Here is a 25,687-nt window from a genome sequence, read left to right as displayed (position 1 = left end):
TGTATATTTTTTCCATGTAAATGTGCTATATAAGTAATATATATATTAGTAAATGTTAGTAAATATTAGTAATATATATGTAAATGTTTCTCCTGTGCATAAAAATTCAAAATCTCTAGATATAAAAACCAAAACCAACTAAATTATAAACATATTGAAGACAAATAACTAAAAGCAATATTTATAACATAGGTTACAGAATAATGAAATATATACAGGGCTTTTACAAATCAATAAGTGAGCAATACCCCATGGACAAGGAAATAAATGTATTTTAAAACATTAAGCCTAACTAATAAACAGACAAATGATTATTAAAACAGTGATATGTTATTTTTCACCTATCATACTGGTATTTAAAATGCCATGCTCAAGAGTACTATATGGTAATTGGAAGTATAACCTGCCAGAATCTTTGGGCATAAATAATTGGAAATATTGAACAAACATTTCTTCATTTGACCTAAAATTTTTATTCCTATAAGTTTATCAAAGAAATATCCAAGAACAAATGGAAAGACATACTCTAATAATGTCTAGAAAAACACTTTTTATAACAATGTAACAACTTAAATGTCCAAAAATAGGGAACTGGAGTTCCTGTCACAGCACAGCAGAAGCAAATCTGATTAGGAACCATGAGGGTGTAGGTTCGATCCCTGGCCTCGCTCAGTGGGTTAAGGATCTGGTGTTGCCGTGAGCTGTGGTGTAGGTTGCAGATGTGGTTCAGATCTGGCATTGCTGTGGCTGTGGCATAGGCCAACAGCTGTAGCTCCGATTCAACCCCTAGCCTAGGAACCTCCATATGCCACAGGTGCAGCCCTAAAAAGACAAAAAGACCAAAAGAAAAAAAAAACAAAAAAACAGGGACCTGATTAAATCACGATAAACTTGTTTAAACAATACTGTGCAGCCTTTTAACACTGTGCTATAGTATTATATTTTAAAAATAGAAAAATACTTAGGATATTTATCTTGTACACATAGCATGATCCCATCTTGTTCTTAAAAAATCATAGACATAGAAAGAAAGAGACCAAGAAAATTGTCAGTATCTCTGAATGTTGAGATTACAGATAATTTTTTACAATAAACATATGTTCTACTTTTGTTACAAGAAGAAAAAAAAAATGTCCCTAGCAAGAAACAGCGCTGATCTAGACAACTCTCTTAGAAGCAAATGTTTAACTCTAACCTTGCTATAACAGAAGAACTGAAATTCTGCAAAGGGATTTCTCTCATAAAACAGCAGGCCTGCCTCTCCAAAGGAAATGATTAGTGATGGAAAATCCAACTCTTTATAGGAAATCAGTTTCCAAGAACAATACCATTTCTACGTTCAAACCTTTTGGGGGGAACCAAGCCCAAACTGATGAGGTTATTCCTTCAACATCATCTATGAGTGTTATTCCTTCAGACTCTCAGCCTCGTCCACTCTTCTGAACCAACCTCTACAGAGATTTGGGGAATATCATTATTAGGCTCTGGGATTGGCCTCGCTGTTTTAAGCAACTAATGTCCTTTTTGCCTGAGGGCCAGGGTATCCTGGCATCCCTGATCACCATGGAGTTTCAACTTATTCCTAGTGTCTGTCCAGTTGTTCAGTGGGGACAACTGTTTCTGCCGTGGTGTCTGATGTCATATCTCCATAGAAATGTTAGTTCCTCTGTTTTGGACTGAATACAGTGTCCCTCCAAAATTCACGGGTGGGAGCCCCAACCCCACAGCATGACTATGTTTGGAGATGGGGCCTCTAAGGAAGTAACTGAGATTAAATAAGATCATATAGGTGCAGCCCTGATCTGATAGGATTAGTGTCCTTATCAGAAGAGTCACTTGCTCCCTCCCTCCAGACTGCCCCAGGCTAGAAGAGGGAGAAAATAAAAGCAGGTTTAGAGTAATGAAAAATTGTAGGATTAGTCTTTAGAGTTGAGAGGCAAAGAGTCCAAGATGCAGAATTTCAGATCACTTGCTTCCAGATCACTTGCTCCCTCCCTCTATCCTGTGAGAACATGGCAAGAAGGAAGCTGTCTGCAAGCCAGAAAGAGAGCCCTCATCATTAAATCAATCATCCAGAACCTTAATATTGAATATTCCTGCCTTGAGAACTGCAAAAAAAAATAATAATAATTAATTTCTGTTCTTTATCCTCCCAGTCTTTGGTATTTTGTTATGGAAGCACAAAAGACTCTGACGTCTTCCTTGAGACTCTTGAATAAACCCCATCTGCCTGCCTAACTCTTAGTAGGTTGTCCCAAAGCCTAACTACCCTGCCCTTTGCCCCAGCTGTGTGGTTACTGTAAACTTGTTGGATACACTAAAACCTTATGTTTCTTTAAGCCTTTCTTGTTGTACTGTCACTACCTGAAACATATTGCCTTCACTTCTACAACCATCTGTTTTGGTTTCAAATCAGGTCTGGCTTTTCTGGTCCCTCTTAAATTCTGAAACTTGGACCCTTTGCCTCTCAACCATAAAGACTAATCCTACAATTTTTTTCAATTACTCTAAACTTGAACTAGCAAAACCCATGTCCTTTTATTTTCTCCCTCTTCTAGCCTGGGGCAGTGAGGATCAAGCAGTTTGCAGTCAAAACACTCAAGTTCAGAAAATAGGCCCCCTTTCAAGTAGAGATTATCATAATAAGTTAAGTAAATCAAAAAGAAGAAGACAAATACCATATGATATCACTTATATGTGGAACCTAAAAATATGGCACAAGTGAACTTATTTACAAAACAGAAACAGACTCACAGACTTGGAGTTGCTGGGTGGGGACCAGGAGGGGGCGGGTTGAGTGCAGAAAGGGATGGACTGGGATTTTGGGGTTAACAGATGTTAACTATTATATTTAGAATGGATAAACATCAAGACCCTATTGAATAGCACAGGGAACTATACACAATCTCTGGAGATAGACAACAATATACAGTCACTTTGCCGTACAGCATAAATGGCACAACATTGTAAATCAACTATAATTTTTTAAATGTTTTTGAAAGAAAAGAAAATAATCCCCTATTTTAGCCTTGACATAAAAGCTAATATGACTATAAAATCTTATTTCATTTCTCCATGGATAAGGCTGAGGATTTTATTTTCTTTGATAGGAGAAAAAAATAATAATATGTATTTAGTGGATTCTCTGACACACACCCAGTTTACCCCTTCCCTGTTCCCAGAGATCTTGGCTTTGGATGGCTCCCAGCTGTTGTAACCTTGGGAGAACTATCCTTAACTTAAGCAAGCCACCACATTCAAGGTCACTCCCCTCCCTGGGCAGCCTATATTCAATTACAGGTAGATGTGGGTATACAGAATCTAGTCCTCTTGGCTCAAAGTGGCATAAACCTGAAAAGCCACCCCAGCTCCAGAGCTCCTTGTGGGATTGGGTGAAAGCCTTTGTTGAGTTGCCCTCTCAGTTCAGCTCCTTCCAGTGCCTGATCCTATTTCTTTCACTCACCCACAAGTGTTCATCTTCATAAGCCTTTGCAAATAAATGTCTATCTCAGAGTCTGTTTCCCATGGAACCAAACCTAGACAGAGTAATCAAATAATTAATGCATTTGTGGTGGTGTGAATTTTCACTTAGGATATTCCAAAATGGAACTTTCAAAGTGCTTCCATCCTTTGCACAAAAGCCCATTGACCAAGAACCCCATTTCATGACCCTCTTTACATCAATCCCTCAAAGTGTTAGATATCCAGAGTTCACAGTCAAACTCAATTCTTCCATGGTGGTTTAAGGTCAGCTAGATTTATGGTGGATCCTAAGGAAGTTAAGTCTATTATGAAATGCACTACCTGGTAGGCATGAAGTACTCAATAAATATCCTTTTTGAATATACCACAAACACACACACACACACACACACACACACACACACAGAGAGAGAGAGAGAGCAGGGATATGTGCTTCTTGTTTTATGAGCCTTGTGCTTCATTTATTAATTCAACAACAATATCACACCTACTATGTGCAAGACACTATGCTTCTTAGGGAATATGGAGCTACAAGAACAAAATCTGTCACAAGCTACAGTACTTCTCCCTGGAAGACTCACGGCCATATTGAACCAACCAAGAAACCTTCTGTGCTGACTAAGGATGAGATTGGCTCCAGGTTAGACACTGTGTGAGAGATCAGGGAGGATAAGACAAAATATGTCCTCAGATAGAACATCATCTGGTTGGGGAAGAGATGATATTCACAAGGCAATGTATGCCCAGCACCAGATGAATGTTTGGACATTAAATGTGAGAGTATTAAAAGTTTGGTCAGAATAACAAAATAGTCTTGGAAAGTCTGCAGTGGTAAATGTACCTCTAAGAAGTGGAGCGGCACCCATCTCACACCGGTTAGCACGGCCATCATTAGTAAGTCTACAAATAACAAATGCAGGAGAGGATGTGGAGAAAAGGGAACCCTCTTACACTGTTGGTGGGAATGTATGGAAAACAGTATAGAGGTACCTCAGAAAATGAAATTGAAAACTACCTTGTGATCTAGCAATCCTACTCCTAGACATGCACCCAGGCAAGACTATAATTCAAAAAAAAATACATGGATTCCTATGTTCACAGCATATCAGTACTATTTACAATAGCCAAGACATGGAAGCAACCTAAATGTCCACTGACAGAGGAGTGGGTAAAGAAGATGTGGTGTGTGTGTGCGTGCGTGCATGTGTGCATGTGTGTGTGTATACAGTAGAATAAAAAAAAGAATGAAATAATGCCATTTGCAGCAACATGAATGGACCCAGAGATTATCATACTAAGTGAAGAAAGTCATAAAAATAAAGACAAATATCATATGATATCACTTATATGTGGAATCTAAAATATGACACAAATGAACCTGTCTATAAAACAGACTCACAGACATAGAGAACAGACTTGAGGTTGCTAAGTGAAAGGGGGTGTGGAGGAAAGGACTGGCAGTTTAGAATTAGTAGATACAAACTAGATATTTAGGATATATGAAAAACAAGATCCTATTGTATAGCACAAAGAACTATATTCATTTTCCTGTGATAAACCATAATGGAAAAGAATATGAAAAAGAATATTTATGTGTACCACTCAGTCACTTTGCTATAGAGCAGAAATTAACACAACACCGGATTTCCCGCTGTGGCACTGCGGAAATAGGTCCGACTAGTGTCCATTAGGATATGGGCTTGATCCTTGGCCTCTCTCAGTGGGCTGGGGATCTGGCATTGCCGTGAGCCCTGGTGTAGGATGCAGACAGCGCTCAGATCCTGTGTTGCTGTAGCTGTGACTTAGGCCAGCAACTGTAGCTCTGATTTTACCCCTCGTCTGGGAACTTCTGTATGTCATGAGTGTGGCCCTAAAAATAAAAAAGAAAAGAAAAGAAATTAACACACACAACACTGTAAATCAACTGTACTTCAATAATTTTTTTTAAAAAGAAGAAGAATTGGAGGGACACAACACTAAACATTTTGGGACTAACTTTTGATTCAGTGGCTTCATTTTATTTTCTCAAAAGAAATTTCTCTTTTGAAAAATTTTCCACAAGAAAGTAGCTTTTGTATTTTTTCCTATTAGAAAGATCCTTCAGACTTCACATAATAAACATTAACCTCATATAATAAAACCTCCAGATTGTATCTCTAGAAAATGTCTCACATTTGCCAGTCTAATGAAGAAAAGGTTCATTTTAATGGCAAGATTGTCAACTTCTACTTTAAGAAACTTTTGTTTTTTATCAGTTTGGGTAAACTTCAAAAGAAATAAGCTCGATCATTAAATTTAATATTCTGATTATTTATTACACAAACATACACACAAAAATCACTATTAGAAACTCATCACATGAAGAGCTGGGGTTTACATTAAGATTAGTTGATCCATATTAAAAATATATTAAATGGACTTTGACTTCTGCACTATACAGAAGGGCAAATTTTTCATGATGACCATTACTAAACTGAATTGGACTAGTAGATTGGAGCCCCTTCCATGGCCAAAACTACTGAGAAGAGACACCTACTGGTGGTTTTTACAAATTACAATGGCTGGGTCTGCAAAACAATCTTGGATCTCTGGATGACTCTGGTTTGCTCTATGTCAAAATTGCGGCAACATGGATGGAACTAGAGATTCTCATACTAAGTGAAGTAAGCCAGAATTAAAAAGATGAATACCATATGATGTCACTTATTTGTGGAATCTAAATTGTAGAGCAAATGATCCTATCTAAAAAAAGAAACAGAAACAGATCATGGCCAAGTAAAGCAGACATGGCATTCCTGGGGGGAAGGGAGGGAGTAGGCTGGATAGGCATTTTGGGGGTCTTTTGGATGCAAACTGTTATATTTGGAATGGATAGGCAATGGGGCCCTACTGTACAGCACAGAGAACTGTGTGTGAGTGGGTCACTTTACCGTACATCAGAACTTGAAGAAACATTGTAAATCAACTATACTTTAATAAAAAAAATTTTTAAGGCAATTGTGACTTTTCCATGGAGACAGTTTGGATTGAGTCTTAGGTTAAATATGTTAAAGTAAAATCTTGTACATTTCTCCAAAGATGGAAGTGAATTGTAACAATTTCAATTTTTCTACCATTTAAATAAAAGGAAAAAGAAAGAAGACATTTAAAAATATATTTCACTGCTCAAGACTAGTAAAAATTTGTTCAGCAATGATGTCACTCTTTTAAAGAGCAGCATTTGGGTTATATTCACCCTAATGTAAATTCAAGACTTAGAAGCAGGTCTATAAATACCCTCACTAGAGCTACTACAAACTTGCATTTTACACCTGTGACTTATGAAATATATCCAATCTCTTTGGACCTGATTTCAAATTACATTGCACCTCTTCACAATTCTAATGTCACTGGCAACTGGTTGTATATGGCACACTTTTCTCATTGTCACTGGTTATTTCATTTTTTGTTCATTTCTAAGAGTTTTCCCTTTCAGCCTCCTACTAAAATGCTCATATTATTGGGTTTAATATCTACAACACCATTTCCATGGACATTTTTTCTTAAGACTGAGTAACCAGGTGAAACATGGTACATACAGACAGGAATGTTCTTGAACACCAGATATTTTTTTCATAATGTTTATTATAGGATGTTGAATTGTTTATTTTATATAGAGTAGTTTGCATTTCCTAACCCCAATCTCCTAATTTACCCCCACTGACCCTTTCCCCTTTGGTAACCATAACTTTGTTTTCTGCGTCCGTGAGTCTGTTTCTGTTTTGTATATAAATTCATTTGTGTCATATTTTAGATTCCACATATAAGTGATTTCATATGGTATTTGTCTTTCTCTTTCTGGCTTACTTCATTTAGAATGATAAGATCTAGGCCCATGCATTTTGCCACAAATGGCATTATTTCATTCTTTTTTATGGCTGAGTATCCACTGCATGTATATGGGTATATACCACATCTTCTTTATCCATGCAACTGGCAATGGACATTTATGTTTCTTCCATGTTTTGGCTATCATAAATAGTGCTGCAATTAACACTGGGTGCCTGTATCTTTTCAAATTAGAATTTTCTCCAGATATATGCTCAGGAGTAGTACTTCTGGATTGTATGGTAGTTCTATTTTTAGTTTTTTAAGGAACCTCCATACAGTTTTCCACAGTGGCTGCACCAATTTGCATTCCCACCAACACTGTAGGAATGTTCTTTTTCTCTACATGGTCTCCAGGATTCATTATTTGTAGACTCTTTAATGATGGCCATTCTGATCCATGTGATATAGTACCTCATTATAGTTTTGATTTGTACTTCTCTAATAATTAGCGATGTTAAGCATCTTTTCATGTGCCTGTTGGCCACCTATACCTGTATGTCTCCTTTGGAAAAAATGTCTATTTAGATTTTCTGTCCATTTGTTGATTAGGTTGTTTGCTTTTTGTTATTGAGTTATATGAGCTATTTGTATATTTTGCCCTTGTAAATTAAGCCCTTATTGGTCACACTGTTTGCAAATATTTTTTCCCATTCCGATAAAAAAAGATTGTCTTTTTTTGTTTTGTTTACGGTTTTCTTTGATAGGCAAAAGCTTATAATTTGATTAGGTCCCAATTGTTTAGTTTTGCTTTTATTCCTACTACCTTGGGAAACTGACCTAAGGAAACATTGCCATGATTTATGTCAGAGGATATTTTGCCTATATTCCCTTCTAGGAGTTTTATGGTGTCATGTCTTATATTTAAGCCTTTAAGCCATCTGAGTTTACTTTTGTGCATGGTATGAGGGAGTAGTCTGACTTCACTGATTTACGTGCAGCTGTCCAGCTTTCCCAACACCACTTGCTGAAGAGACTGTCTTTTCTCCATTGTATATTCTTGCCTCCTTTGTCAAAGACTAACTGACCTCAGGTGTGTGGGTTTATTTCTGGGCTTTCTATTCTTCGAACACCAGAATCTTAATGTAAATTTTCAAGTGAGCCCATCTGAACTGAGATCACAATAGGGAATGAATAGCATCCAGGGGCTAAAATAGCTCAAATATATATTAATGTGTGTGTGTGTGTGTACAAAATATTATAAAATAAGGTCTGGTGTTAACGTCAGTCCCTTCTCACCAGGAAATTAGGACACCTCCTCAGGCAGTTCTAATGAGTTCCAGATCATCTAGAAACATCATCCAGATTCAGTATCATCTATTGATTACCCTCTGTGCCAAGTATTCTGCATTGGAATAATGGCTTTCCTGTATTAGGGGTTATATTCATTGTAGGAGAAATTATCACTATTGGTCTTTGGTTATCAAACACTCGGGCTTTGAGTATAGACTTTTTATCTGCCTTGGTACTATGATTGAGTCACAAATGTTTGTATCTTGCTAACACATATTTGTGCATAATATAGAAATTAAATGGACTACCTTTTCTTCAATACACACTCTATAAAATACTAGCTATACCTGTGTCATTATTCTGGGCAGCTTTTTTTCCACTGGGCACAGCATGTATACTATAGTCAGACTGGAGGTACTTTCTAATATGACCCCATCGATACTTTTCAAAGCCTCCCTCATTGTGCATATATCATATAATTGCTATACCTTCTCTTATCATATGATATGGGCATCCCATTGACATTTGAAAATGAGAATAAGCATGGCAGCTTAGCTACTTTAAACCTAATTAAAGTTACACATGTGTTACAGAATCAAAGAAGAATTTACAGCTAATGAATTCTAATTCTCCAGTTCTTCAGGGGACAAAGACTCAGAGAAGATACATAACTTTTATTCAACAGATGTTTATTTAAGTGCCCACCCTGCACAGTGGGATAGAAAAGGAGTAAGAAAAAAATTTCTCTGAGAAAATCATATTCTGAGGGAGTAGAGAATAAGTAATATGTTGCTTATGATGTGACTCAGTAATCATTTTCTTGAGATAGAGATATTTGCAAAGCATGATCACTATATAAAAGATGCAAAGCTGGTTAATGAAAAGGAGGGTCTTTGCATTTGCATTCTACTGGGCCTTCCAAAACCTCACAAAGGCAACCCCAGAAGTTTCACATTTTGTGATAGACAGACAAGCCTGCACACAGCTCAGGGCCCTGAGGCATCTATAAATTCTGAAAAGCACTAACAGGAGAACAGCATGTCTGCTATCAACTGCATCAGACTCTCCTAAGACAAGATGAAGCCACAGCCTGAAGACAGCATCTCCATCTCACCCATCTTGCTCCAGGGTTTTCATGGCTGTGGCCGTAAGCAATGTGCTCTGACATAAGGCATGGCAACAACAACAAAGGGGAAAAGAAAGTGGCACAATGTTACTTTTTTTTCCCCTATCATTTGTCTCTCTGGCTACAAAGAACCCATTTATTAGATACTACTTAAATGAAGGGAAAAGATAGGTGATGTGGTAGTTATATTGCATTTGTGTGACCAAATTACATGGACAGTACATGCTTCTGTGCAGAAAAGTCTGGGTACTTGCTTTCGATAATACACATATTTGTATTAACCTAGAGAGAACATAGCTTGTATGAAACATACATACCACCAAGATCTTGATGAAAAATGAAATTAATTTCATGGGCCAAGGTAGAGAGATATACCATGTTCTTTGTTTACAAGTTTCCCATTCTTTCCTCTCATCTTCACAAAAATATTATTTTCTCCTAAACTTGTCATACATTACCTTCAAGTTTCTTACAGCTACCAACTAATGCACTGTATAATTGGTAATTGGGTAAAAATTAAGACCAATGGCATGGAAAATCCTATATAACACCCAGACCCTCCCCCCAGCCCCAGGAATATTTCAGAACAAGAGAACTTTTAATTTCATGCCACCTCCAGGACCACAATTAAGATAAAACACTTTCACTGGTCGAACCCACCTGCCTGGGTGACATTACTCCCAAGAAATACAAATGAGAGTTTGAAAGCTTCAGTTCCTTTTTCTGGTTATTTGTCTAGCATTTCATACATCTCTAGAATGCCCTATAGTTCTCAAGGAAAAAATAGGAAATTGACAATATGATATGTTCTATTAATAGGTGGAAATTATGAATTCATTGAAAATGTAGCTCTGAAAATACTAAGAATACTATACCATTCCTCCATTTAGGATATTATATGAGGTGTAAATAAGCATATATACATAATATATATTAAGAATACTATATTAGGGCAAAACTTCTTCAAGAGAACACAAAACTCACAAATCATAAAAGAAAATGCTACAAAATTATATATATATGAAATATGCATTACATACATATACATATATACTTATATGATTGAACTGAAATATAGGCATTCTTATAATGACATCTAAACCAAGGAAAAGAATAAGACAAGTATCTGGAGATGATTTCAAGACATATAACAGGAAAATATTAATGCTCAGAATACATTAGTATACTTTTTGGTTCTCTGACTAGTTGTCCTTTCTTTGTGTACTACATTAATGAGAATTTAAAGCAAGACTAAGTCACATCCGCCTTCTAGTACAAGTGATAAAATCTTAAACAAAATTCTAATGAGAGCAGCCAACTCAGATGAAAAACTATTTCAAAGGGAACAGAACTATCATTTGGTAACTACAGATTTGGTCTTTTATTTAATAACTTGGGTTACAGTGGCTATCAATAAAAACAGCCTTGAAAATATTTTCATGCTCAGAATATATAAAGAGTTTCTAAAAATAAATAAGAGGAGTTCCTGTCATGGCTCAGTGGAAACAAATCCAACTAGTGTCCATGAGGATGTTGGTTCCAGCCCTGGCATTGCTCAATGGGTCAGGGATCAAGTGTTGCCATGAGCTATGGAGTAGGTCATAGACATGGCTTGGATCCTGCATTGCTGTGGCTGTAGCATAGGCCAGCAGCTACAGCTCTGATTTGACCCCTAGCCTGGGTACTTCCATATGCCATGGGTGTGGCCCTAAAAAGCAAAAAATAAAAATAAAAATAATAAAATAAAAATAAATAAGACTAAAATATATGGAAAAATAATCAAAGGAAACAATCAATATAAAGAAAAAGATGCCAAAATAACCAAAAAAATGTTTGCAAAAGACATTCAATCACACAGACTATAAGGAAAATAGAAATTAAAGTAACTTATACTAATGCTATAATTTTGGCAACAATCCAAATATCTGCAAATATCAAGCACTGATAAGAATGCAGGGGAGTTCCCATCGTGGCGCAGTGGTTAACGAATCCGACTAGGAACCATGAGGTTGCGGGTTCGGTCCCTGCCCTTGCTCAGTGGGTTAACGATCCGGCGTTGCCGTGAGCTGTGGTGTAGGTTGCAGACGCAGCTCAGATCCCGCGTTGCTGTGGCTCTGGCGTAGGCCAGTGGCTACAGCTCTGATTCGACCCCTAGCCTGGGAACCTCCATATGCCGCGGGAGCAGCCCAAAGAAATAGCAAAAAGACAAAAAAAATAAATAAATAAATACATAAAATAAAATAAAATACATATAAGAATGCAGAGAGGTGAGAATATGCAGTGAGAATGGAATTAGCAAAAAAAAAAGGGGGGGGTAAGGGGGATTTGATGAATAATTAGGCCACAACCAAAATTAAAAGTGTGCGTATGGTTTTACAAAAAAAAAAGAACATGAACATTCATATCCTATTACCAGTGAATATAATTTAGAAAAAAATCCAAGCTTGCCAATGAGAAAAAATATACAAGTATTTTAATTGTGGCATCATTTATAACTGTAACAAAACTAAAACAACCTAAAAGCTATTGTTACATGCTAGACTAATATACATCAATTAAAACAAATAATTTATATGTGCATATAGCAATATTTATATATTCCAAAGCATGATGAGTCAAAAAGGAAATAACAGAATATTAAGTACAATACCATTTATATAAATATTTAAAACACAAACACAGTTCAGGGTCCTGATCATATATTTGTTCCAGTTATTTATTGCTATAGGAAAATTCCAACCCCAAATTTAGATGGCTTAAAACAATAATAACATTTATCTTGCTCATGCTATAGACTAAATTGTGTCCTCTTAAAAGTTATATATTAAGGTTCCTCTTAAAAGTTATATATTCTCAGTGTAAATGTATATGGAGTGAGGAAGTAATTAAGGTAAAATGAGGCCATAAGGGCAGGATCCTAATCTGACAGGAGGATTCAAGAGAGCTTACTGGCTCTCTCCACCATGTGGCATACACTAAGAAAGAGACTGTCTGTAAGCCAGACAGAGAGTTCTCACTGGAACCCAAACATAATGGCACCCTGATCTTGGGCTTCCAGCATCCAGATTTTTGAGCAAATCAGTTTCTGTTGATTAAGCTGCCCAGTCTGTGGTACTTCATTATGTCAGTCCAAGCTGACTGATAGAGCTCACAAAGTGCCAACTGGGCAGGCTTGATGGGAACATCTCACTCCTGCTTCATTCAGCATCAGCTGGGGTGGCTCAAAGGCTGGGAACTCTAGTCATCTGAAAACTCAGTCACTCACCTGCCTGCCACCTGAAGGCTGGAAGAGCTGGAGTCCTTGGGGATATCTCTTTATCCCTATGTGGTCTCTCCAGTTCAGCCTGGTGGCATAAACTGAAATTTTTTTTCCTTCCTTCTTTTTTTCTTTCCTCTTAAGCAACACAAATTTACTATCTTATAGTCCTGTCATTCAAAAGTCTGACACAGGTTACAAGTCACAATGTGTTTCACCTAAGGTGATGGCAGGGAAGATTCCTTCCAGGGAAGATTCTCTACAAGTGAATCAATTTCCTTGCATTTTCTAGCTTCTGAAGGCCACCTACACTTCTTGGTTCATGACACCTTCCTCATGTGACTCCAGCCTCTCATTTTTATCATCATAGGAGGTGACTTCTTTGACTTCTTCCTCCTTTGACTTCTGCTGTCTTGCACGTATAAGGACCACTGTGATGACACTGTGTCCACTCAAATTATCCAGAATAATCTCCTCTAGCTCATGATCCCTAACTTAATCACATCTGCCAAATCTCTTTTGCCATGTTTGGTAACTTTCACAAGTTCTGGGATTAAGACATGGATGTGTGTGGTGAGCCACTATTATTTGGCTGAACTTCTCATCCAAAGCGCTCTCAGCTCAGAATTCTCAAGGTGGATATCCCAGTAGGGAGAAAGCCAGGCAGAAACTGTATTCTTTTTGATGACCTCAACTTGGGAAGTCATGCAGGGTCCCTTCCACTCTAAATGTCAGCAGTGAGTTACTAAAGTCAGCCTTTATTCAAATGGAAGGGCTATAAAACATTATATCTTGATAGGAGGAATGTCAAAAAATCTGCATACATTTTATTTATTTATTTATTTATTTATTTTTAGCTTTTTAGGGCTGCACCCACAGCTATATGGAGGTTCCCAGGCTAGCGGTCGAATCAGAGCTACAGCTGCTGGCCTATGCCACAGCCACAGCAACACCAGATCCTTAACCCACTGAGAGAAGCCAGGGACCAAACCAGCAACTTCATGGTTCCTAGTTGGATTTGTTTCCGCTGCGCCACAACAGGTACTCCCTTGCATACATTTTAAAACTAATAGGGATGGAGTAGGCACAAGTGGTTGTAGAAGTCCTGGAAAAGGACCATTTTTTTTTTGTCTTTTTTTCTAGGGTCACACAGCTGGCATAAGGAGGTTCCCAGGCTAAGGGTCTAATCAGAGCTGTAGCTGCCGGCCTACGCTACAGCAACATGGGATCTGAGCCGCGTCTTCAACCTACACCACAGCTCATGGCAACAATGGATCCTTAACCCATTGAGCAAGGCCAGGGATCAAACCCACAACCTCATGGTTCCTAGTCAGATTCGTTAACCACAGAGCCAAGGCAGGAACTCCTAAAAGACCATATTTAAAGAGGGAAACTTAGGAGACATTGGGAGATCACTTAGTAAGTTAATAATTCACTCAAAAAAGCCATAGGCACAGGAAAGCTGGCTTCATTAGTGGAGCCTTGAGAATTGACTCAGGTGGTTGGGTGGGGGATGGGATTAGGTCTGAATTCATATTCCAACCAAGGGCAAGAATTTGAGGACCACCCTTGTGCAGATTTGAATACACACTTTACAGGATAAAAAGGAGGAGCTACTACTCCCAGAAAGGAAGAGGCGGGCCTTTCCAACCCCCACTCCTCTTGGATGACAAAACTGTAGCCCACCGGGATCCTTGGGGCAGAGCTTCCTTGCCTGCCTGCTTGCATCTCTCACAAGCCTTCTATCCTAATAAATCTGTTTCTTGCCTATCACTTTGTCTCTCACTGAATTCCTTCTGCAGAGAGGCATAAAGAATCTGAACCTCAGTAAGTCCAGATATCGGGTGAGTGAAAATGTGTGTTCAAGTCCCAATCTGGATTTTGGCCAGGTCCGAGTCCCAGCACGTGGGTTCAAGTCCCAATCTGTGTTATGGCTAGGTTCAGGCCATTAATACTATAAGTTTCAAAACCACCAGTATAGGGGTATGTAGTGTATGTGTGAGTGTTTTGTGTTTGTGCACACACAAAAGTATTTTTTAAAATGAACTGGGGAGTTCCCATTGTGGCTCTGTGGGTTATGAACCAAACTAGTATTCACAAGGATTTGTGTTCAATTCCTGACCTTGCCCAGTGGGTTAAGGATCTGGCATTGCTGTGAGCCATGGTGTAGGTTGCATATTTGGCTCAGACCCTGCATTACCATGGTGGCATAGGCTGGCAGCTGCAGCTCTGATTCAACACCTAGCCTGGGAACATCCATATGCCACAGGTGCATCCCTAAAAAGAAAAAAAAAAAAATGAAGTGGGCACACATCAAGTTCATGACAGTGATTACCCCAGTGAAGGAAAGAAGGGACCTGCAAAATGACCAAATTTTTTCACATTTATCTTTAATATTTTATAAATATTTTAATTGTGAATTAAAAATTTTAATATGATAAATACAAATCCTAGAAGGTCTGTAATAATGCCTAGGATAGGTTATTTTCATTGATAGCCCCAATTAAATGCCTCCCTATAGCCACACCATTTAAAATACCATGTCAGAGCCCTCCCATCCACAGGTTGAGTCTATTTCTCCATTCCTTGAAGTGGGCTGGCCTTGTGACTTGGTTTGGTCAATAGAGAGCAAAGGGTTTAATAGTGTGCCAGTTCTGAAACTAGGTTTTAGGAGACCTTTAACATGTCTGCTTTCTGTCCTTCAGAGCCCTGTCTTCACCGTGAGAACAACCTTGTGCTAGCTTCCTGGAAGATGACAAGCTATGTGGAGCATAGCTGAGTCAGCCCAGCTGTGGCCATTGCAGACCAGCTAGTCCCTGCCTTCCATCAAGTCAATAAACCAGCTGACCACTGTTAAAAACAGAACAAGAGGTGTTCCCATTGTGGCTCAGTGGTAATGAATCCAACTAGTATCCATGAGGACTTGGGTTTGATCCCTGGCCTTGCTCAGTGGGTTAAAGGATCCAGTGTTGCTGTGGCTGTAGTGTAGGCCACAACTGCAGCTCTGATTGGACCCCTGGCCTGGGAACTTCCATATGCCGCAGGTGTGGCCCTAAAAAGACAAACAAACAAACAAAAACAGGATAATAGATCCAAGGTGGGTTGTTTATGCTTAGGCGGCTATCAGCAAACCAAGACTTAGTTTCAGTTCTCCCAAAAATAGAATAGTAAACCAGGAATGGTAAATGAGGAACTGCTTGGTTGGTACTAGTTAGGTAAGGGGCTTGATCATGATGCCTGGCATCTCCTATAGGAAACTAATCTTAAATAACTAACCTGCTTTTTGGCAAGTAGAACTTCCTTGTCCTGCTCACTTCTGCTATAAACGTCTTTCATTTTGTACAACTCCTTGGAGCGCCTTTCTATCTGCTAGACTGCATGCTGTCCAATTTAAATTAGGTTTTGCAAAAATAAACTCAAAAAATTTAATACACCCCAGTTGATCTCTGAACACCTCCTATGCATGAATTTCCCATGTAGCCCCTGCATGCCTAAGAAATAATTAATGTTTTAAGCAACCAAATTTTTAGCTGATATGTTACACAGTAATACAAACATGATACAAAATGCTTATAATATTGTTTCCTAAGCTTTCTATATATTTATAATTATTCAAGATGAAAAAGAAAGAGAGGAAGAGAAAGTGGAATGGAAAAAAATTAAAGTCTCATTGATGGGAGGTTCAAAACCTAAAATGGCAGCTGGTCCCTTTATTTTGACTTCTGCGAATAATAAAATTCCAAAGGTACTTATTATACTCCTTGTACTTAGAAGAAAGGCTTTCAGCATGATTCAAACATTGCTATTAAACACGACAAAACAGCTAAAACATTAATTATAATAAGGATACTGCACACTAGAAAATGTAGACTTGTTGATATTTTGCTTTGATGTAAGGAACACAAAATACTTCCAGTAATTAATCTCTATTTATTCCTTGGAATGAAACAAGCATTTCATCCAATAATGGACAATTACTATTTCTAGCTTGCCTATTAAATAATGGCAGTTAAAAACAAGTAACATGAAGATCAATGAAGTAGGGGCTTACTAAATTAAGTTTTCTTAGACCAATTCTTAACATTCTTCTAAGGAGATTCAATAACGGGACTCTTTTTACTCAGTGTTATGAAATGAATAAATTGTGCTACCCATCACTGCTGCACAAATTTATGTGAAGCCTTAATCCCCAATAATACCAATGTGATAGTATTTGGAGGTGAATCTCGGAGATAATTAGGTCATGAGGGTGGAGCCCTCAGGAATGGGATTAGTTCCCTGATAAGAAGAGAAAGAAGCAGAGCCCTCCCTCTCTCTGATGTGAGGATACAGCAAGCAACAAGACTACATCTGCAAACCAGGAAGAGGTTCCCTCATTAGCATCTAACTATGCTGGGACCCTGATCTCAAACTTTGTAGCTTCCAGAATTGTGAGAAACAAATTTCTGTCATTTATAAGCTCTCCAATCCATGGTATTCTGTTATAGTAGCCTGAACTGACTAACACAATGCAAGGACATTTTTATGAACTAATCTTTAATTAAATATATAGTTTTGTGAGGAAACTTAGTATTTACAAACATAGTATTTATAGGTTGTAATTTACTTTTTAAAAACAACAGGTACATTTTCAACATTGAGAGAGAGAGAAGATTTTAACTGACCATTTCACTATGAGACAATATACATTTCAAATTTTGCACAACCATTGCAATTTCATTGAATTTGATTCTTGTCTATAAAGATATCTCTTTATGCTAACAGCTAAATAGTTTTATGGTTTTGTGCAATGCTTTTCCTATCAGAAGGCTCACCAATGGGAAGAAAATCTTTCATTGGACCAGGTGACTTCATTTTTGGTTTGAAGAAATATGACATGAGTGCAGGTACCCATGTGCCGACCTGGAAATCATTCTTTCAAGGGCATCTGGAAGGCTCATCACATCAAGCAGATCAAAATTAATTGTCAGGGGAGGCAGCTATTATGGTTCTGTCCTCTTGGACCACTACATATAAAGACAATGGTGGGAAATCAATAATGTCACTAGGTCAAGGGCACTTGACAGTACAGAATCAAGAAATGCTCTTCATCCATATTTACACAGAGCTGATCTTTAAAAAAAAAAGTGATTTCCAAAGCCATAATCTCTACTCATGTGAAAATCTCAAGGCTTTTGTGGAAGTTACTATCCAGTACATATTTCTGCTGTCAGACTACTTCTGTCACTGCATTTAAACCATGAAGTGCATTTGCTGCTGATTCGACTATTATGGCAGGAAAATGACCTGTAAAGTTCTTTTGAGGAGCCTGGCATTTTGCATACATTATAGAAATACAAAGAGGAGAAAAATGTTTTAAAAATGAAGTTTATGAAAAGTCATCCAACCAAACTTTACAATTCATAGACTAGAGGCTGCCTGATTTGTGAGACTAAAGAAGGGGTGGGGGAGAAACTTGTCAAGGCAAAAAAAAAAAAAAAAATCTCCATATTCTCCTGTTTTCAAGGGCAGTTGTCAACTTTTTTTCTTCCTACAAAATCTCGGAGATAAGTGACAAAGTAGAAAATGTGCCAAACTATATTATTTCACCTCTTTTTAGGTGGTTCTGATGTGCAAAGAACTTAATAGATTGGAACATATGCTTTATTCAGGGGAGGGGGGAGACTGATAAATGCATGTGGACTAAGATTTGAGAGCAATCTGCAACTGAAAGCAATGAAAAAAGCTTCCAATTTTTGTCACTTCTCCAAAGGAAGAGACCTTGGTTTCATATGAGGAGGGTTAGAATTATGTTTCTCAAAGGTAACGGTAAATATCTCTGCTTAATTCACAGCAATCGAATATTTGACTAAGAGATGCAATTTGTGAGTCTGTACCACAACTTGGTGCCAGGACATTTATCCACAAGGAATGTCTCTCATCTCTGATACTGTGAAATGAAAGAAAAAAAAATCACTTGGGGCTGAAGGGAGCTGCTATTTTCCACATCGAGACATTTTGTCAAAAGGATGCACAGGTTTAGAGGTTGTTCCCACACTCATCTGTCCTTATTTGGGGGATGGGCAGGAAGAGGAGGCAACTAACCATTTCACTTCTGATCAAAGATAATTGTTTCATTAAAAAGTGTGTGGGTGTGTCTGTGTGTGTGTGCATCCACTTGCACGCACACACACCAGTTGGGTGATCAGAAATCAAACCCATGGTCATGTTTCTTGACCCAAAATGGGAATTTTGATTCCTTAATCATATCCCTCTGGCTGCTTCACTGACCAGCTTCAGTGTGAGATTTGATGCAAGCACATTATTTACAAGAATTAAAGAGCTTGGGGAGTCAGATGGCGGAAGGAGGACTTTTTTTCCTAGCAGCACTCACAAGCATCAATACAGCTAAAAGTCAGCCTGCATTTCCATCAAAACCTCCTGATTTGCAGCCATTTATAACTTGGCTATAAAAATCACTCCTGGGCTGCAATTCTGCAAATAATGCCTCAGCTGAGGGGAAAATTGTCCCCTCTTGGTAGCTGTTGGCCTGTTTTGGTTTATCTTTTGTTTTAGTGATTTGAAGGGAAACACACAGTTATTTGAAAGATGTTTTTTAAGTGTAACACTCAGGAGGAAAAGAATGTTAGCCCTTTAAGGCATTCATTTGTATTTCCACCTCTAGTGAAAGGGGTGCCTCTGACTCCACAGTTAATCCAGTCTTGGTCCCAATTATTTCTGGCATTTTCAGAAAGCAAAGACAATGGGCAAAGCCTTCCATTTAGAGGCAGTTAGTCAGCAGAAAGTCTCTAAATGCTTGTGAGGTCTGTATTCCCTGAGCCACCCTGAAGGACAGGCTGTTGACTGTTGTCTCAGAACTCATTTCCTCCTATAAAGACCGAATCAGTGTGATAGCACTGGAGAACTCAGCATTTTTAATTGCCTCAAGGTGCTTATTTGCAGGGAAGGAAAAACTCAGGAGGATCAAATAAGGAAGGGAAGAAAACTTGGCTCAGCCTCTCAAATGAACCCCATCATTTTCTCCTCTCATCACTTTCACATCTGTGATTTTCCTCCTTCCTCCCAAGAAGGGGACGTGCTCTTCTCTGCCATTAAGGAGAGATGATTACGAGGGCCTGAGGCAGATGTTCCCAGTCTGTTTCTGGAACCCCATTGCCCTCGCCTTTGCACTTAAGAGAAGCCAGGCAGCTGGCAGTGCCCTATGCAGCCCCTGTGCAAAGCCACCTGGCCAGCATGGGCACACCTGAGTAGAAAAACAGAGAGATCGAAAGTACACTGGGGAAAAATATACCCTTAGTATTTAAGTCATAGGAGGAAGAACGTGACAGTTAAGGCTAGCATCCTGACTCTAAAGAATAACTGGGTTTCCTGCTGGGAGACCTTTGAAATTCCCAGACCCCAAGGAAGGCAGTCTTGGAACTTAACTTTCTGGGAGTAAAGGAAAGATGTTAGTGTTATTCCCTCTCATTCATCAACTCAGGGTATACTTCAGATTCTTGAAACTCAACATTTATCTTTTTTAAATGTCCCTGGGAGTGGGAACTACTCCCATTTCACCAATGAGGAAAGGACAAATAGGAAAGCCAGCTGATGTGTGATCTGAGCCAATAATGGAATTTCATCTCATGTGTCCCCATGTGGGACTTTAGCCATCCTGGCCTGGGGGATAGGGAGGGAGGCCAAAATACTCTTTAAATTTTTTGTGAGTTCTAATAAAATGGAAAGAAGATATTTTAAGTCCTTTCACTTGGAGTACAGCACTTAGAGCACAGCAAAAGCCCCTATTCTGGGACTCACACATTCAAGAGCCCACTCCTAAATGCCTCTTACAATTGGGTGCCTACCACAAAGAAAAGACTGCAAAGCCAAGGGCACATGCCCACTCAGAGTCTCTGCCCTGCCTCTTCAAGACCGTGAACCCAGTATATCCTGCTCAAACAACCTCTAACTGCTCTTAACCTTCTCTCATTTGTTTTGTTGAGTGCAGACAAAGTGGAACAGGGGTGGCTTTTCCTGGATAGAGCTTTTCTATGTGGATAGCGCTTCAAGCTGCAGGATGGCATGTCCCCACATGTATGTGCCAAGGATCTTGCAGAGAAGGCCAAGGAAAGATGGGAAGAGAGGAAGGGCTGATGTGTACAGGGGTACTTCTTCCCAAGGTGCTATGTTCTGGCACACAGGTCCAAACATTCTCAGTTTGAAGCTGGACTTTCAGGGGGTTATAAAAATATGTGCATGAAAGTAGAAAAAAAAAGAGAGAGAGAGAGAAGGAAAGAAAAAGATTTTATTTATTTATTTTTCTTTTTTTTGTAGCCACACCTGCGACATATGGAAGTTCCCAGGCTGGGAGTCGAATTGGAGCTGTAGCTGCTGGCCGAGCAATGGGCACAGCAATGCTGGATTCAAGCTGAATCTGCAGCCTATGCTGCAACTTGTGGCAATGCTGGCTTCTTAACCCACTGAGCAAGGTCAGGGATCGAACCCACATCCTCACAGAAATAGCATCAGGTTCTTAGCCTGCTGAGCCCCAATGGGAATCCCAAAAAATATTTTATCTTCTCTCTTTTTTTTTCTACCTTGTGAGTTTGATGTAAAATTCCAGAATTAGTTATGTAGACCTATGCTATGTGGATCTGCATTTGAACCCTTACTCTAAATTCTTTGAAGGTTTGGTTGAACCTGCTGCAAAATCAGCTCATTTGTGCCTAGAGTTGTCATAAATGAGTCATATATGAGTCTAATTTTATTTCACTATTTTTCCTCGGTTGAAATCATATGTGTAATCTCGACTTTAGTAATTGCCTGGAACCTGACATCTTACTTTGCTTTCACCATTTATTTTTTTCTTTTTATATAATTTTTTTATTTTCCCACTGTACAGCAAGGGGGTCAGGTTATCCTTACATGTATACATTACAATTACATTTTTTCCCCCACCCTTTCTTCTGTTGCAACATGAGTCTCTAGACAAAGTTCTCAATGCTATTCAGCAGTATCTCCTTGTAAATCTATTCTAAATTGTGTCTGATAAGCCCAAGCTCCCAATCCTTCCCACTCCCTCCCCCTCCCATCAGGCAGCCACAAGTCTCTTCTCCAAGTCCATGATTTTCTTTTCTGAGGAGATGTTCATTTGTGCTGAATATTAGATTCCAGTTATAAGTGATATCATATGGTATTTGTCTTTGTCTTTCTGGCTCATTTCACTCAGTATGACATTCTCTAGCTCCATCCATGTTGCTGCAAATGGCATTATGTCATTCTTTTTTATGGCTGAGTAGTATTCCATTGTGTATATATACCACCTCTTCCGAATCCAATCCTCTGTCGATGGACATTTGGGTTGTTTCCATGTCTTGGCTCTTGTGAATAGTGCTGCAATGAACATGCAGGTGCACGTGTCTCTTTTAAGTAGAGTTTTGTCCGGATAGATGCCTGCTTTCACCATTTATTTAGTTTCTATTTCCTCTTTTTCTCTTTCTTTTACTGGCCTTTTCACATTGCTATTTATGCCTACAACACTCCCTCTGGTTAACTGTGAAATTTTAATATTCTTTTTCATTTTTCTAATGGTATTTTTCTGTCCCCACGGGTCATAATGGAATTTGTGTGGCTCCATTATTGTATCAAAAAAACATTAAACCATGAGCACACACACTAACATGAAGCCTTTTGCTTTTTCACACTCTTTCCTCACTGGCCCATTTCCAAAGTCAGGTTTTTGCTAAGCTAGTTTAGCTTCAGACTACTATTGAGCTTTTAATTATAGTATGTCCCTTCCGATCCCCAAAAAAAAACCCTGTAGGATCCCATCTGGAAGACAAAAATCTCATTTCCTAACCTCTACACATACAAAATCAGATTCAACTTGGATTAGAGATTAAGTGTATTATGAATCCCACTTATAACTACCTGGCAAAGTTCTTGAAGCATTTTGTCAGGTATAACTGTAGACCCCCTGAGAGAAGTGGAAGAGTCAGGGCAGTGACCACAATGAGCTAATACAGGATGGAGGCCAAAAACACACTTACAGAACAGAACAGGCTGAGATTTGGGGCTCAGGGCACACACAGAAGCCAAATACAGCAGTAGGGAGGTGCTCATCCTGAGCCAAGGGTCATGCCAAAAACAGAAGTTTGAGAAATGCAGCAGTGCAAAGCTAGACAAGCAGGAGAACAGCAGAAGTAGCCAGATGAAACTATACCCTTTGACATGGAGACCAAGAAGAAAGTAGTACATCAATTTCTAGCACACAGCAGAAGACACAAACTCCTCTTATCTCGACAGCACTTGGCAGGTTACAAAGCACTATCATGTATGACATGGGGTGTAAGCGTCACAAATGATGAGTTATAGATTTTCAACCCCACTTACAGATGAAGTAACTAAAGCTCAAAGAGTTTGCTTGTCTGACTCAGTGAAAACCAGAGAGAAGGAGTTCTTGAGTCTGAGTCTTCTGATGATCTACCCAAATACATGCTTTTCTATGACACGATCAGGCTTTAAACTCAGCACACACACTACACATGAGACATGGTGACAGGTCTCAGCTCACATAGTGCTGCTCAGACTTTCTGGATTTCCTTTTGTTATTTGCTATGATTGGGGTGGGAGGGGTGAGAAGAACCTTCCTGCTATTTCTAGCTGTCATTTCTTGGACAGCCATTTATGGCAGTTCCATGAGTCTGACCTCTGGCAGCATCCTAGACACATCATGCCAGCGTCAAATTTATGATACTCCTAACTACCGCCATCCTCTGCTAACCTGTGCTGGGCAAAGACATCAGGAAATATGTCTTTCTGTAAATACAAAACAGGGAAACTTATTTGTTGTGGCAGCAAAGAGCAGAAAAGGACGCTGCTCTCAAGGTCCCAAGGGGGGTAAAAAGTGATGTATGATGTAAGGTTGGGTATTAATCATGTCTGACACCTTTGGATAATCAACTGGAGCTATCCTTGGGAACGACTGCTTTTCAAGGGTGGAATGGGAGGATAATAAATGGGGAGGGGCTTATCCAATGAGTAGCCTTCCTGATAAGATGCTGAACTAGATAGCTCAGCATTATTACTGGAAAGCTGGCTAGTAATTAAATTTGAGAGTTTCAAGGTTGTCTAAATGGTGGCTAATGTTTTGTTTTCCATTCATCTCATCTGCACCAGTCATCCCAGTAGAAGCTCAAAGTCTGAGTTTAGGAGGCTTACTATTGGTCAAAACTATTATCCTCAAGTTCTCCAGCATCATAAAGCATTTCCTATGTTTCCTAAAGAAAGCTGGCATCATCTTCAGGCCAGCTCAGGCAGAGGTAGATCTTATTTCTGCCTAGGAAGAGATCACTGCACTGTAGAATGCCTGATAAAACATGAAATGTAAGCCCCTAGAAGGGAACTGCTTGCCCCACAAAGTATGCAACAAAACTCTCTCTTCAATGCTGAGCTATGACTCAAATTAACTTCAAATCAAGGGAAAATACCAGTCCCTTCTCCATGAAAGCATAACAGAGAGAGGAAAAGAAGTCCAGTTAAGTCACTAAGGATCTAATCCACTTATAGCTAAATTCTACTACCAAGTGAGTGGTGAGATGAAGCACCTCTGATATTCGTAAAGGTGCAAACATGAATCCCTACAGAGTCCAGTCAGAGTGCAGCCACTTTTACTGTTTAAAATCAATGTCAAACTATGTGTACACTCACACAACAGAAAACACTTTAATATCTCAACACCTTTGAACCTGAAAGGATTAAAATATAAAGTGAGGGCATGGTTTTTATTGAATTCTTCATTTTCTTTGCTACAAATCAGTTTTCAGATTTTAGTTTTAATCAAAATGGCCTACAACTACATAGCTCTCTACAGTTCACAGAGAGCTTTTGTCATTTCAATTTTCACAACTCCAGTTTTTATTTCAACAAACAGTGAATGATCACCTGTTTTGTGCCAGTCTCTCTTTAAGGCACTAGGAAGTGCAAAGATGAATAAGTTAAGAAAATTGTCTTGAAATACCCAGAGCTTAAGAAGGAAGAAAAATGCATAAATGGCTTATTATATAAAAGGGATGTGACAGAGATGTACGCAAAACATATGAACACAGATGCAGGTCAAGTGACTTTCCCCAGGTTATATCTTAGATATGTGGTAGAGGATGGAAATAAGCCCATGAATTCTAACTCAAATTTGGAATGGTTTCTCCTGTACCAAAGCTACCTTCTGATGTGAAACACACTTCTAGCCCTTCATTAAATCTCCTTTCAGTGATTTAAAAATCATGATTTATAAAAAAAAAATTGTTAATCTGCTGTTTTGCACCTGTCCCTCAGATTCCTTTCTCCATTTAAACCCATACAGAGATTTTATTTCTCAATCTTAGCCACTAAGTCCCAGTGGCTGCGCTTGACCTTTTTTGTCCTTTAGGTTGTAGCAACATTCACCAGCCTCATCCAACCAAGTAATTCTTTCCTTGCTGGCCCTCCACCCTCTGTACACTATATTCTGTCTGATGCAATCAGGTGTGACCCTTCCTCAATAGGCATACCACATTCAGCCACAGGAACACAGAATTCTTTAAGACAATCACCCTAAAGGAGGTTACACACTTATTCTAATGATGCTATGATTGTTCATAGTCATATCATATTAAGAATTTTTCTTTTGGAGCTACCTCTAGCATTTACAATTCCTTTTGCTTTGAACAGCTGTAATGGTGACAAGACTATTCTTTTGATATTGA

Source organism: Phacochoerus africanus, chromosome 2, assembly GCF_016906955.1.
Source record: "Phacochoerus africanus isolate WHEZ1 chromosome 2, ROS_Pafr_v1, whole genome shotgun sequence".
NCBI classification, from domain to species: Eukaryota; Metazoa; Chordata; class Mammalia; order Artiodactyla; family Suidae; genus Phacochoerus; species Phacochoerus africanus.
The sequence above is the reverse complement of the archived record's forward strand: the minus strand, read 5'-3'. Positions refer to the sequence as shown.